The 16222-nt window shown below is 38.4% G+C and overlaps 1 long non-coding RNA gene across 1 annotated transcript; it reads right to left on the bottom strand.

Annotated features, from left to right (window-relative positions):
• Window positions 1–3295: 3295 nt before the first annotated feature.
• LOC122147853 lies at window positions 3296–4372 on the bottom strand. Its single transcript, XR_006161857.1, has 3 exons — window positions 4300–4372; window positions 4154–4185; window positions 3296–4015 (listed from the first exon to the last, which is right to left on the bottom strand). It is a non-coding gene; the product is annotated as an uncharacterized LOC122147853 (long non-coding RNA).
• Between the last annotated feature and the right edge of the window lie 11850 nt (window positions 4373–16222).

Raw genomic sequence — 16222 nt, 5'->3', positions numbered from 1 at the left:
ATGCGTCCTCTGTCCATAACATTGCAGTGAATGGGTGCCGTCTGAATGAGCAGAAGATCCTTCGTTGAGCAAGTGATGTAAAGCTACATTTCCAAACTCTGTTCTGATGAAGAATCGAATTCATCTACAAATTTGATGACCTGAGGATGAGTAAATTCTCAGCAAATTTTCATTTTTAGGGGAAATATTCCTTTAAACAAATGAGAACTGTTTGCAATGCTTGATGGTACTAGGGTGGCTAATAGAGTAGCCTGCATCGGATTCATTTCTTTCAGTTAATTTTATAGACCTACCTAGTTAGGTATTGATTGTAGCCAGTCATATCTGGGATATATCCTAAGGTCATGCCGTAGGATTCATCCCCATACACCACCACACCATTAAATCCATATGGGTTATCCCGACACTGGACCGAAACCTTAAAAAAAAACACAAATACACAAATCCAAAAAATTCAAATCCTCACAAACAATACCTAACTAAAAAGCAAAAAAATTAAAATAAATTAATGTTACATGTGTTTTCTTGGACTTTAGAAGTCACAAAATTCACTATTGTTTAGATGTCACAAAATTCACTATTGCATGTGTTTTCCAACTGAAATGGACTGGATTTTGTTCAAAATTCACTATTGCCAAAACCTGGTAATATGTAAGGCCCTTAAGAATACAGGCACAATTTAATTGTATAAAACAAAGACACACTGACATCATCCAAGACATCATATCATAAATAAACAAACAAACATGAATGGATAATAAAAATAAAATAGGTACCTTACAAAATTGAATTTTCATTTTCTTAGAAAGGCACATGCTTGTTTTCATTTTCTTAGAAAGGCACATGCTTGTTTTTTGCCATCTAAAAATATTATAATTCTAATGCTATGTTTTGAAGTATGTACATTGGGATACTTTACTACAGAAGTAAAAAAAAAAAAAAAAAAAAAAAATATATATATATATATATATATATACCACACACACACACATACACACACACACACACACACACACACACACAATATATATATATATATATATATATACATATATATATAAAGAAATTAACCAAATGGATTGGTCTTTGTGGAGGTTTTATGATTATTAACAATAATTTTGCACTAGCTTTATATACAGAAAGTGACGTGACATGTTGCCAAGTATGGTGTCCCATGCTGGGAATTTGTGCTCTGCATTTAACCCATCCGAGTGAAATTGATGCTGGTTAGTAGAGTGGATCTCCAGTCATAACAGTAGTTTTGTAAAGCCAGAATGACAAAGAGATGACTGATTCAACTATCACTACTGACTCAAACCATGTGATATTTAACCAATGTGTCTAACCCCATCGTCTTGACTATAACAAACAAACAAAATGGCTCCATGAATCAGGCCTCAGAAACAGCGGTAGAGAAGACAAGCATATAATGCAATCATTTTAATCATTACACAAGGACTAAAAACGAATCATTTTAATCATTACACAAGGACTAAAAACGATCAACTCAGCTGTGCATTGAACAGAAAACGTTGACAAACAGGGTCAATGCGTGCGCCATGTGAGACACTGAAATCATCTACCGGTAAAAGACAGTTTATTTCCTTAAATGCCTTTAAGAAAAGATTTGCATCAGGCCTAAAAAAACATTTAGGACTACATGGTTATATTAAAGTTTTACCTTTTCGTTTTGGTCAGTTGCAAAGGCCATTCTTGTTTTCACTTTGCGCGGAAGTAGGTTTAGGTCACGAGCAACGTGACATCATACGTATCGAGTCATCCAAATTAAAAGTTTTGCTTATAATCCACAGATGACATTATATACATTGTTTTAGAACACAAAGGAAAAATCTATGCTGTCTTCTCATATTCTAATGCAACAAAATTAATAAGAAGTATTTGGCACTGAGTTTTGTCCTACCTTCTGTGTCACGTCCACGAATCTGGAAGTTCTCATTCTGTAGCTGGGTCTGGACAGTCTTCCATTCCTGTTTAAGAGTTTAGCTTATACCTAACATTTTAGTTTATACAGAACAGAATTTGTTTTTCTCCTGTAAACTTGTAAAAAGTTCACTCGATTTTAGAAAGTTCACTTAATTTATGTCCATTCACTATAGATGTCTGCTCCATGCTGGTCTCCCCTGATCCTCTCTTTATGGTTTGGAATTTGTTGATGCATCCTCTCAGACATACAGGAAAAAACATTTGCTCTATCAGCCTGATGTAATCTTAAACTCTTTATATCCAACCAGCGTAAAATGAACAGTGCTGTTTGAAATGTTCCCAGTACTCTTCCAGTCACAAATGATTTAAACAGCAGATAGTTTCCGCTGATGCAAATAAAAGGGCAGGGACTCTTACAGCTTCTGTTTTCGTTCCTCAAAACCAGTTTCTCTGGCTTGTTTTTCCATTTGTATTTATGATTTTGGTTATGACTAATGCAAGTAAGGCTTTTCAGCTGACTGGTTATGCAAGTAAGGCTTTTCAGCTGACTGGTTATGACCTGAAACACAATCTGTGCAGATCTTTGCATGTTTACTACAGATATTTAATCTCTATTACAGATATTCTTATATAATTTCTGAAAATACAGATCTATCATCATCAAATAATGTTTTAATTAGTGTAGCTTGGAGTGAGTTTTGCTCTCTTAGTTCTTTTAGTTAGTTTCACTTTGATTTCAAATGCCACCCAAGCAAAAAAAATAAAAAATTCTGAAAACTATTTGACATCCAAACCATTTAGAAGTCAATGTATGTGATTTTAAGCAAAACTTATTGTAGGACTGCAAATGTGTTTGCAGAAACTTGTATTGCTTGATCTACTGTATGTACTGACCACTAGAGGTCATTGTGAGAGTTAGTTGACAGGTTAATAAAAGTTGACTCCAGAGCTGAGAGAAGAGAGGAAGCAATACAGACATGATGAGACAGAATGAAAACAGAAAGCGTTCTTCCAGATTTCATGTGTGTATTTTGCAGACTCTTTGTTTTGCTGGCACTTTGTATGGTATAGCATCAGTTTTTTAAGGGCTAGTTCACCAAAAAATGTCAATCTGTCATCATTTACTCACTTTCATGTCTTGTGAAGCGAAGTTTGTGGATATTTTTAAGGTTTGGTTACTTTGGCTTTTATTGGAGGGACAGAAACCTTTCAGGTTTAATTTAAAATATTATGTTTCAAAGATTAATCAACCCTTGTGTGAGTGAGTTAATGATGACAGAAATTTCATTTCAGCTCTTTAATTATGATGACAGTCTTTTCCATTTACGATAATGAATGACAGCTTTTATTGTCCTTTTGAAAGAATTTATTTAAAGAGTACAGAAAGTTAGAGTTATAGATTCAAAGTTTATAAAGCTTTTAAGTGCTGCTTAAGCTTATAGAAAAGCAGTGTGTATGCTACGTTAAAGGGACAGTTCACCCAAAAATGAAAATTCTGTAATTAATTACCCTTGTGTCGTTCCAAACCTGTAAGACCTTCATTCATCTTCAGAACACAAACTAAGCTATCGATAAAATCCGAGAGCTTTCTGACCCTGCATAGACAGCAACGCTGTCCATCACTGATGCCGCATGGACTATTTTAATGATTGTTCTTACTACCTTTCTGGGCTTGAACGTGATAGTTCCGTTGCTGTCTATTCAGGGTCAGACAGCTCTCGCATTTCATCAAAAATAACTTAGTTTGTGTCCCAAAGGTGAACAAAGGTCTTACGGGTTTGAAACAACATGAGGGTGAGTAATTAATGAAAGAATTTTTGGGTGAACTATCACTTTAAACAAGAAAATAGGTGTTATTTATCTTATTAATCAAATCACATTTCGTTACTGTCAGATGCTGACTGGATGATTTTCCTCTTTAATGGTGAAGCTGTGTTCTCGCCTCTCTTAACCTTTTTCTTCTTTCCCTTTGGATGCACACGCTTCTCTTTTTTATAGCGTTCATCTCTGTTCATCAGCTCTTGGCCATTGCCGCCCATGCCATCAGGTGCTATGAATCCTGGAGACACGCCTACATGAAGAAAATAGCCTTTTTGTTATCAAGTCTTGACACAACATTAGAACAACACTGTTGAGTAAATAATGACAAAACTTTCCTTTTTGGGTGAACGAACCCTTTTTAAGCAGAATGTTTAATAAATGTACCTACCAGTATCCTGATTCTGCCCAGGAACTCGTCCCCTACAAATGATTTTGAGGGAAATAACTAATTTAGCTAATTCAACTAATTACTAATAACTCATTCAAAAGGCTAAAAACCAAATGTCTTTATAATACAACATGACTCTGATTTACCTGTGATATGACCCAGTCACAAATGGATTGCACCTTCGTAAGGGAAAGAATTTTTCATCAAAAAAAACACCACAACAAAAAACCAAAATTTCACACCCACACACAAAACAAAAATCCAAAGAGTTTCAAACATTATCTAAAATTTGCAAGTGTTTAAGCAGATATTTCATTCTACATTTTAATAAACCAAAACAAACATACAGTGTCTTCACATTGGACTGGGACCTGAAAAGAAAAAAAATGAAAGTTTAAAAAAGGCGAACCAGAGGATATAGCTAAATATTTTTAGACTCAAGAATTATTCCAATTACTAAACATTTCCTAAGCATGACCTTAGCAATCCAAAATTCATGCTAAACAATCCAGAAGCCCCTACTGATTCGATATTTATCTGATTGCACTGTGCTCTGATCTGTTGGATGTGCCTGTCCTCCATCCCATCTAAAACATATTTGATTAGGCAAAGGACTTGACCAGAAACTTACAATGACATTAACCAAATAGTAACACTGATCTTTTTGTTCCATCACTGTCCTCCACAATATGATGATGACATCAGGTTTTTAAAACCAAAACACAAACATTCGCCTTGCCCACGAGACCTAGCCACACAGGCTAATGCTAAACACGCTTTCAAACACTATCAAAATTCACCAACACACCATTCAGCAATGAAGGAAGTTCATCACTGTAATATTGTAGGTTTCGGTTTAAATTTTCCATAGAAAATAACTTTTCATTCTGCATTATGTGCATATAAGATTGCATATAAAATACCCTTTGTCTTCCACGTGGCATGGCCAACTGTTTTGCCTCCTGAACTGTCGATTTCATGTGGCATCCGGGTTACTCTTTGCATATTATTGTGTTGCATTCTGTGCGTACTCATACTGACTCATAACAGTCATATTTGATTCATTTGTAGAAGATTGTAGTTTCCTTTTTTCCTTTCTAAAATATAAAAGAATATATCTGAATGTGATGTTTTCATACTCTTTATTGCATGTTATTTGCAATTAAATAAGAATGTATTGTAGTTTAAATGTATATTAAATGCATTTAGTAGAACTAGAAAACTAAAATATACTTTAATGTAATTTCTGTTGACTTGACTTAATTAACTTGTATTTTATGTATTTAAATATATTTGTAATTACACATTTGTAATGATCAAATTGCAAGTTAGTGCATTCAAAATATATTACCTTTAAATGGAATATTGAATAACATACTACAGTTAAAATTACAATTAGCAAATATTATTGAAGCGAAAGCAATGGCGCTTGTTTAAAGACTTCTTTGTGTGAAGACCAGGTAAGGTAAAGACCTGGTGTTGACAAAGCACAGCACGCTGCACTATTTCAGTATTTCTTACTTTTTATTCTTTACTACTTTCTGGTTTTCCGTTTAATACCCTCAGGTCTACTCATTACCAACACCTGGAAATTCACTCCTCTTTCTCCTCCCTGCAGTAGCATGCCATTATTGCAACTAATCCTGTCAGACTTTATCTTGTCATCATCTTCTGTCCGGCAGGTCAACTAGACATCTTCCTCTTTTCTAGAAGATGGCACATCACTGTTAATCCTTGGTGACTTCAACATCCACCTAAACTAACCTCAAGTTACTGACTTCATAGCTCAGAGGTGTCCACTTCTACTCCTGGAGGGCCACTGTCCTGCAGAGTTTAGCTCCAATATCAATTAAACACATCCTAAACAAAGTAAAGTGTGACGTGACATACAGCCAAGTATGGTGACCCATACTCATGTGCTCTGCATTTAACCCATCGAAAGTGCACACACACAACAGTGAACACACACACACAGAGCAGTATAGCACAAAAAGCAGGTGGATCCAGACCTCATCCCAGACCAAAATGAGCAGTAAAATGAGCAGCAGTATTTATGCTTCAGCGCCCGGGGAGCAGTTGGGGGTTCGGTGCCTTGCTCAAGGGCACCTCAGTCGTGGTATTGCCGGCCCGAGACTCAAACCCACAACCTTAGGGTTAGGAGTCAAACTCTCTAACCACTAGGCCACGACTTCCCCTAAGTAATTAAGGTCTTCAGGATTACTATAATCTCTGCAGGACGTTGGCCCTCCAGGACTAGGATTGGACACCCCTGTCCTAGCTGGCCTCGTTCAACATCACAAGACGGCGCACCCCTGTAGCACAAAAAGCAGGTGGATCCAGACCTCATCCCAGACCAAAATGAACCAGACCTCATCCTAACACGTAACGTGACAACCATCATATTACTCGACCACATCTCTCCTACTTCTCCAGTTCTTTTGTCACTCTGCCTTGAGGCTCACCATGGCCTCCTCCTTTGTCTGCTTTTGCTATAACTGCCATAACCTTCTCTCTCTCCCTATGGTTTTCCTCTGTGGTCTCTCCATTTCTCTCCCTCACCGACCAGTTTTCTTTTCTCAATGTCAATAAAACCACAGACACTCAATGCTCTACCTTAACATCCTGCCTTGAGAACATCTGTCCTCTCACATCCAGGCTAGCATGTGCAGCACCTCCAGTCCCTGGCTAAAAGATGTTTTTTATAACCACATGCTCAGAGCTGCTGAGAAAATGGACTTAGCTGCCCTTCTGGTGAAGTATCAATCTCTTCTATAGTGTTTCTGTTACTATGGTCTTCTACCAAAACAAAATCAGCAACACCTCAAATTATTCATAAATTCTCCTTTCTACTCTGTACCCAACCAGCTCCTCCCACTTCTTCTCTGACTGCTGATGACTTTGCCAGCTATTTCACCAATAAGGTGACAACCATCAGCAACCAGTTCTCTGCACTACTTACCTCTAGCCAACCTCCATTCACACATATTCCTCTCTTCCAACAAAGAATGAGGTCTGTACATTTCAATTTGCCAGTCATCCTGCAACTTGTCCCTAGACTCAGTCCCCTCCGACCATTTTCAGGAGATCTCACCAGCATTGCTACTGATTTTGACTCACAACATAAACACCAATTACTACTGGCAGATTTCCTACCACATTTAAGTAGGCTAGGGTAACCCCCATTGCTCAAAAAGCCAACACTTACTTCCAGTTTTCTGTCAAATTCTCTTGAAAGAGTTGTGTTCAATCAGGTCTCTGCCTTCTCTCACAGAACGATCTACTTTACAACAACCAGTCTAGCTTCAAAAGCAGACACTCCAGACCCTTCCCTGATGACCATTGATGAATCTCTTCAGCTGGCGAGGAGTTGTTTTATGTAGCACCTTACCACAGCTCAAGGTCACTTTACAAAAAGTACATTTCAGGAACATTTCACAGGTACAAAACAGAACATAAAACAACAACAACAACAACAACAAAAAAAATTCCTAATTCCAGATTATCTAAACTACATTTCAAAACATCTTCAAAATGACCTTACATCTATAGTAGGCAACCAAGATCTAGGAATGGACAAAAGGCCAGGTTCAGATGATCTAAGAGAAAGAGTAAGGTGCTGCCTTTGACACTGTTGACCACCACATCTTCATGTTCAACCTTTCTGACTTGGGCATCACAGGTACAGTACTTCAGTGGCTTCAGTCATAGCTCACAGGCAGATCTTTGAAGGTTTTATGGAGAGGATGGATGATTCACATCAGCTAATCACTGTGGTGCCTCAAGGTTCAGTGTTTGCACCGCTTCTTTTCTCCATTTACACAACTTTACTGTGAATGATCATAAAGACACATGTCTTCTTCTACCACTGCTATGCAAATGATACATGGCTCTATCTATCATTTCAACCTGATGATTCCACTGTATCTCTGTCTGCCGCTCGGACATCTCTGCTCTGAAGGAGCACCATCTACAGCTCAACCTTGTGAAGACAGAGCTCCTTGAAAGGCCTGCAAACCCATCAGTTGACCACAACATTACTGGGCACCTGGGGTCAACAACACTAACACCAACAAGGACAGCAAGGAACCTGGAGGTACTTTTTGACGGCCAACTGAGCTTTTCCACCCACATTTCAACAACAGACTGTGATGGTTTGCACTGTACAGAATTAGGAAATTCGGGTTCTTCCTGAATGTGTAGCATAGCTCCTTGTCCAAGCCTTTGTCATTTTAAGACTGGACTACTGCAGTGCTCTACTGACAGGCCCTTCAGCCAGCATGACTAAGCCTCTGCAAACAATCCAGATCATTGCAGCATGTCTTCAATCAGCCTTCTTCTCTTCTTCTCTATCTTGCCTCCTAATCCTCCAAACCTTGCTTTGTACATGGCAAATATTGCTCTTTGACAAATTGCTTTTGTTGTTTTTAAGTACAGTAAGTTCCTTTGAAAAGTGGATGATGAATGTATAAATGTAAATGTGTAATCGTGTACTTGACATGCTTTAATATGAATGAATATATTAATCAACACATCAGAATTGTACTTCTTTAAATATTATTACAATTTATTTTATTATTAAAAGAAAATATTTTAATTTGACATACTTACAAAGTTCTTTAAAGCATACATAAGTGTGTTAAGAACCAGTCATGAAGTGTACTCTAAGTGCACTTATGTTTCTAATTTAATTTCATTAGTATTATATTATCAGAGAGTACAGTTTACATTACAGTACACATTTAATAAAATTAAGCAACTTCTTTTTATTTTATCTTCTTTTTCCCCAAAGGATACCAGATATCTTTCATCACAAATAACAGAGATGCATTATTTTTATGCTTAACATTCCTAAAACTTTCCATCTCACACCACCGGGTGGCGATATTGCACTACACAATGAGACAAAGTAGGACCACAACAAATATGCTGCTTTATTTTCTATTATTGACTTACACAAGATCATATAGAGTAAATGGATATCTTCAAGTAAAAGGCAGAATCCTGTTATGATAAATGATAAAGGCACACAAAGAACTGGACTCTGTTCTACAGGGTTTCTCCTCCGACCACAAGAGAGCGATATAGAGAGCCGTTTGCACCAGACAGCCCCAGTGGAATGCTGGGAAATCTTTAGGTAGAGGATTAATCATACTTGTGCCAGCTACATGAACTATCTAATATGAACTTAGAGCCATACTATTGATTTTCCGAGCAAACACATGTTCCCAATAGTTGAAACTCAATAACTTGTATGCAAATATCTGTTTGCATTGTGTGCTGTTGAAGTTTTAGTCCTAGTTTAGCCTTTGTTGGCATATGCTAGTTAAATCCATTGACTAGTCTCTGATGTGTTAACATACCAGTATATCCAGCACTGATTTAAAAAGCTGTCAGATGCTTACAGGTGTTTGTTACAGGTCTTTACAAACCACAATCAGATGTGCTATACATTTGCTTTAATAAAACCTGTTTATATTTTAACATGATTGTTTTGTGCACTAGAATTACCAAAATCTAGATGCTTAAAGATGGCTGCACAAATTATACACTTGGGAGCCAGTAACAAAAGCAGTGACGCAAACCACATGCAGAGAGACACGTGGAGGCCCATACGCCAGAGCGGTGGGGCTCTGTGCCTTTGGGCCCTGGACCAGCCAGCTTGTGACCTACCCTCTGCCTATAAATGGTCTGATAGACATGGACCAGTGGGGTTCGGGGTCCTTTTGTGCAGATCTAAGACTGGGATCACTTCATACAAGAAGTGTGCCACATTATCATTAAAATATGTCCTACCCCCATCACCCCTATTTCACAATACATACACCCCTCCTACTGCTTTACCCCCTCCATCCTGACACCCCAGTTGCCAAGGGCTGTATATGGGCCCCAAAGATGAAAAGAGAGCATCTGCTATATGTCTCTGTGGGTGCTCTTTAAAAAAACAGAGGCTGTTTTAAATTACTAGATTGCTGCTTAGTGCAGTATTGCATGTTAGATACAATAGTTTGTAAAAAAAAAAAAAAAAAAAAAAAAAAAACATTTAATTCAGTGAGTAGTTTCATTTTCCATTGTAAAAATGCATTGCAAATATATATGTTAATACTCACCAAGGCTGCATTTATTTGATTAGAAATTGTCACCTTGAAATAATAAGGTTCTGTCGGACATTTTTGTCAAAATTAAGTTTATTCTAATATCATTTACAATTTATTTACTTTATGTGATTTTATTTTATTATTATTATTATTATTTTTTTTTCAAAGTTGTGTACATTTTGGGACTTTTTATTTATAAAACAAAAAATTTCTATCTACAAAGTATATGTAATTCAAAAACTTTGAAGCTCAATATCTCAAAACCACTCAGTGCAATAGAATCTTATAATTCCAAGGTGGCAAAATACAGCAAAAATATTGTGAAATATTACAATTTAAAATAACTGTTTTCTATTTTAATATGTAATAATATTTTAAAATGTCATTTATTCCTGTGATGGCAAAGCTGAATTTCAGCAGTCATTACTCCAGTGTTCAGTGTCACATGATCCTTCATTTAAATTTAATATTAATTCAATCATTGTAATCTGCTACTTGCTGATCAAAAGCTGTATAATACATTTTAGTTCATGATTTTTTGATAAATAGAAGTTCATTTTTCTTTCAAAGAAAATTTAGCTGACCTCAAACTTTTGATAGATATATACATATTTACAGTAAAAATATATATATTTTTACAATATATAGTATTATACAGTACATATTATTAATAATAATGTAAATGTTTGTCATTAAAAATTTGATTCAGTATCAGTGCATTGTGGGATATTATTTGCTCTGTTGTATACTGCACAGTTTAGCAATTAGGTCATCTAAGTATTTCATGCATTAAGAAAATAATTGCATACTATGCACAGTATGCATCATTTCATCAAATATGCAAGAAAATGCCTTTTGGCAAGCAAAGCAATCACAGTTTTTACTCCTATATTGCCTAAAGATCCCATGAATAATAATAATCCCCATACATTTTGCATTAAGGCCAATTTAGCAGTCCTGCATCATTAGGCACATCAGGTGGAGCCATTCGTGGAGGAATGATTCCACAGCTGCTTGATATGCATCACACACCACATTCAGTGTCAAAGAGCACAGTATGGAAGAAAGAGAGAGAGCTGATCATATATTATCCCTGATCATGATCTCATTCCTCTCACTTCTGTGCCTCATTGGTTCCCTGCAGCAATGATGCGTAATACCACTATGACATCACTAATGCATTCAGCTGCCTGCCTGCGCTGATCAGTCTTTAGGTTGTGCTGATGAATGAGGTCAGTTGGAGGCATCTGGCCCTGCTGCCAAACTCTCCTCTGCATGCTTGCATATGCATTCTTTCTGCCCAGAGACCTTGAAGATGTATTTATATAAAGTTTATAAATACAAATGCATATGAAAGCTTTTCCCTATAAATACAAATGCATATGAAAGCTTTTCCCATTTATGTGCAAAATACATGAAACGATAACATCCAGAGCGGATAACTTAAAAAAAAAAAAAGTTTTCGCCTTATATAACAATTTCTTGCGGATAATCTTTTAAAACACCTGAAAAAGAAAACTACATTTGATAAAAATCCCTGTCGCCTTATGAGTAGGAGTATTATCTATAAAACATTCATAAATACATTAATATATACTTAGTATATGGCTCCAAATCTGCAAAGGAGTAATCTTATACTCATGTGACAAACGTTAATGTTGCCTTAATCTAGATAAAAAACAAACTACAATATATATAAAAAACTAAATTTGACAAAAACCACCTTAAAAACTCATTAAAAGAAAAAAAAAATTATACTTATGTTACAATTAGTCAAGAAAAAATCTATAACAAACAGATTCAATAATTAGAGAAAATATATTTAAATTCATAACAAATTTAAATGAGCATGGGAGTTATCTCTAAAAGACATTAAAAAAATCGATCAAACTAACGAAGAAAATTTCTATTAATATCCGTTATACATTAACAGCATGTCGAATCATCTCAGACAGACATCATCTCCAAGCCCCCCAGGCAAACATATTACGTAACCAAAACACCCCAAACATAACCATGATGCAATATGCACATACATATAGTCAGTACACACAGTGTACTATTGGACATACTTACAGTTAGCGTATCAATACACATCCAGTCCTGGGCAACAGCAATTAATGTGCTAATAATCCAGTTATAATTACATTAAAGTGTATATACCATATGGCTGTATGTTTCTGTATGTGTCAAAAAAGAAAGTGCGGGATGGGCTGCCAAAGATCCCATGTGGGAGATGTGCAGTTCCTCCGACCTTAAGATGGTGTAGATGTCAGACAGAATTGGGGCATGGGCTCTCAGAGCTTTCAGGCCAGTTTTGTACAGCATGAGCAAGTAACTGATACTGCATAGCAACACATTTGTTACCAGCCACAAGAAACAAAATTATCACCCAAGCCACAATACTACAAAATAACAAACAAACCAATTTTTTATGTAAGTCATGCAGGGCCAGTTTTTGTACAGCCTATCAGCAAGAATATGATGACTGGATGCTTACATCAACAGGGAGTACAGGAGCGGGCTATTCTTTTGAACTTTCTATTCATCGAAGAGATTTAGTCCCAAGTCTGGACAATGGAACATATCACAAACAGTTCTCCACTTAAAGAGAGCAGTGTGTAGAGTAAAGCAGCACAACTGGTATTTTCAACAATGCATAATAATAGGCAGAAATGAGCAATGTATCAGACATCTCTCAAAACACTACTGAAGATGGGTGTGAGAGCAACAGGCCTCCAGAAGCATGTGATTTTATTTCTTTGGTATGGGCACAAATGGTGGATTTTTTGAAGCACGAGGGAACCACAGAGAGAGAGAGGGAGGTTGAAAATGTCTGTAAAAACCATCTGGACATGCTCGGAGCACACCGGCCTGGTATGCCATCAGGACCCGCTGCCTTGCGGAATTCACCCGTCGGAAGGATCGGGTTACATTTTAACCTCTTCTGCAAGCTGCTCGGGAGCGCTCTCTGTGTGGGCGGTGTTGTGAAAAAACGAGCATAAAAGTTATTCAGCTCGTCCGGTATTTAGCTGTTTGTTTCCCTTTAAAGTCTGTGATTTTTATTGATTCCCTGCCACATGCCCTTGCATCGCTGGTGTTGATTGTTCTTCACTTTGTTTTTGTATTGTCTTTTTTGCGGCTTTGATGGATTTCCTGATCAAATTGTTTGCGAGCAGTATTTAAAAGCGGATGTCCGCACTGACAAGGCTGCTCGAACATTGCTATTAATCCACGGTTTTTGGTTGGGGTAGATACGGATTGTTTTTGTCGGCACTACATCTTCTACACACTTCCTGATGAAACACGTAACAGTTTCTGAGTACGCCTCATCAGACCCTGCCAGGAACATGTCCCAGTCCACGTGATCAAAACAGTCCTGTAGTATAGCGTCTGATTGGTCCGACCAGCATTGAATTGTCCTGAGGGCGGGTGCTTCCCGTTTCAGTTTCTGCCTATAAGCAGGCAGCAGCAGAATGGAAGAGTGATCCGATTTGCCGAAAGGTGGGCGGGGGAGAGATTTGTAGGCGTCCCGGAAAGGAGAGTAGCAGTGGTCCAGTACACGATCACCACGCGTGTTGATGGTGAGGTGTAAATATTTCGGAGCTATTGTTCTGAAGTTGGCTTTGTTAAAAAAGTCCCCCATAACAATAAACGCTGCATCTGGGTACGCGGTTTCCTGCTCACTTATATTCCCATACAGTTCCTTGAGTGCCTGGTCTGTGTTGGCTTGAGGGGAATGTAAACCAGCGGTGATTATGACCGCTGTGAATTCCTCCCTCGGTAGCCAGAATGGTCGACACAGAAGCATATGAAATTCCAGATCAGGGGAGCAGAGAGGATTTAATAGAGTGTAGGTTCCTTTCATCACACCACGAGTTGTTGATAAAGAAACAAACGCCCCCACCACCTTTTTTTCCCTGTGAGCTCTTTCGTTCTGGGGGTCCGAGCGGTGCACGGAGAACCCCGTAAGCTCGATTGAGTCTGGAACCACTGCAGACATCCAGGTTTCTGTGAGGCAAATAATGCAGCAGTCCCTTGTTTCTCGTTGGTATGAGATACGTGCCCGCAGTTCGCAAAGTTTGTTGTCCAGTGACTGAACGTTAGCCAGCAGAATGGATGGGAGAGGAGGTCGGAGGGGAGACGTCTGAGTCTGACGAGGACGCCGGGCTCTCTTTCCTCTTTTCCGGCGCGTTTCCTCGGTCGCGCCCGCGCAGCCCAGACAAAGGCTCTGATGCGGTGTCCTGTAAACAAAGCGCCGGCGTTCAAGAACTCAAAGTCCGGTTTGCGTTCCGCGACGTAGAACCGATGTTCAGAAGCGTGTGTCTATCGTAGGACAGTTATACAAACAACATCCAACACGTAGAACAACAAAAAAACAAGTAAAACAAGTAAAACAGACGAAAAACTGCAAAGTTTACTCGGAGCTCGCAACACGTCCGCCATGCTCGGCCATTCAGAAGATATATATATTTTTTTTTTTTCTCTCTTCTCTTTTTTTAGACCACATTCAGAAATCCATTGTCTCCAACCCCCCCGTGATGTCTAGTGTGGTCTCAATCTTCTCAAGCGTTGTGTATCATATTCCACTCTGAACACATGTCCAGTCTAACATGTGTCCAGAGATTTTGCATCTGTGTTCCCAGCACATAAATGTGTGTGTGTGTGTGTGTGTGTGTGTGTGTGTGTGTGTGTGTGTGTGTGTGTGTGTGTGTGTGTGTGTTTGACCTTGTCAGCTGAGTAGGTCAGACTTCCTCTTCCTTTGGCTGAAGTCAGTGCTGAGACGTGTGCATGTGTGAGTTCATGCAGTTCAACAACAATGTGTGGAATGTGTGTTTCCCACACTGAGCTGAGTACTTTCTCATGCAGTATGTAAAAACATGTGTCATACCTCACCAAAGAGGGCGGAAATACCGCAGGGCCACTGGGCCTCCGGCTATTGGGCCGCTCGTGTTGGCGAAGCTGTGACCAGTGGGTGAGAGTTTTGTGAATCAACTGGAAGCCTGAAACAGATGAGAAAAACAGAGACAGGACTGAAAGAAGCTGGGGCGATAGCATGAGCTTGATCTGCTGATGAGTGCACAACTAGACAGGCCTGAACAGCCTGTAGCACTAGCTAACACAAAAAGTGAGGAACGGCCCTGCGGAGAGCACAAAGACCCCCGCATTTGAAGCTCAATGTGTTTGCTCATGGCAGAACTGTTCTGCCAAAACACTGTCAAGGCGTATCAGCGACCACGTCTGTGATCATTCGCACATACCCGCATTCCCACACACACTCTGGAAAGCTGGGAGAGACAGTCTGAGCTGTTGTATTTGCCCAGACATCACAGTCCCGTTGAGCACCAGCGTGTCTCATTTCTCAAAACAGGGTCCAGTGATTAGATACCATACATGCCCTCATCAGGGGAACACCTGATTATGTATGTGCAGTGTTGTCTTTAGAAGATGTTTTGCCCCCACTCTTACAATGTAAAATAATCCTATTCTTAAAGGAATATTTCACCCAAAAAATGTAATCTCCCTCGAGTCATCCAATACGTAGATAAGTTTGTTTCATCATCAGAACACATTTGGAGAAATTTAGCATTATATCACTTGCTCACCAATGGCTCAATCAATTAGTGTCTTGTGAAGTGAAAAGCTGCATGTTTGTTCATCATTACGACATTCAAATGTGTGAAAGGACATCAGGGGATGGAGTTTTACACTGTAGGAAGTGTTATTATGAATTATGGAAGGTATTTTTGCCAGAAGAGACAATTTAAAGTTAAAACGTGATTTGGTTATTACAAATATGCAGCTTTTCCCTTACAAGATGCTAATTGGTGGACTGGAGATGTTTTTATCAGCTGTTAGGACTCTTATTCTGACAGCACCCATTCACTGCAGAGGATCCACTGTTGAGCATGTGATGTAATGCTAAATTTCTCCTGCTCTAATGAAGAAGTTGAGTGTCATCTACATCTTGGAT

Source organism: Cyprinus carpio, chromosome A15, assembly GCF_018340385.1.
Source record: "Cyprinus carpio isolate SPL01 chromosome A15, ASM1834038v1, whole genome shotgun sequence".
Lineage (NCBI taxonomy): Eukaryota > Metazoa > Chordata > Actinopteri > Cypriniformes > Cyprinidae > Cyprinus > Cyprinus carpio.
Note: the sequence above shows the minus strand (reverse complement) of the source record. Positions and strands in the feature narration are given on the sequence as shown.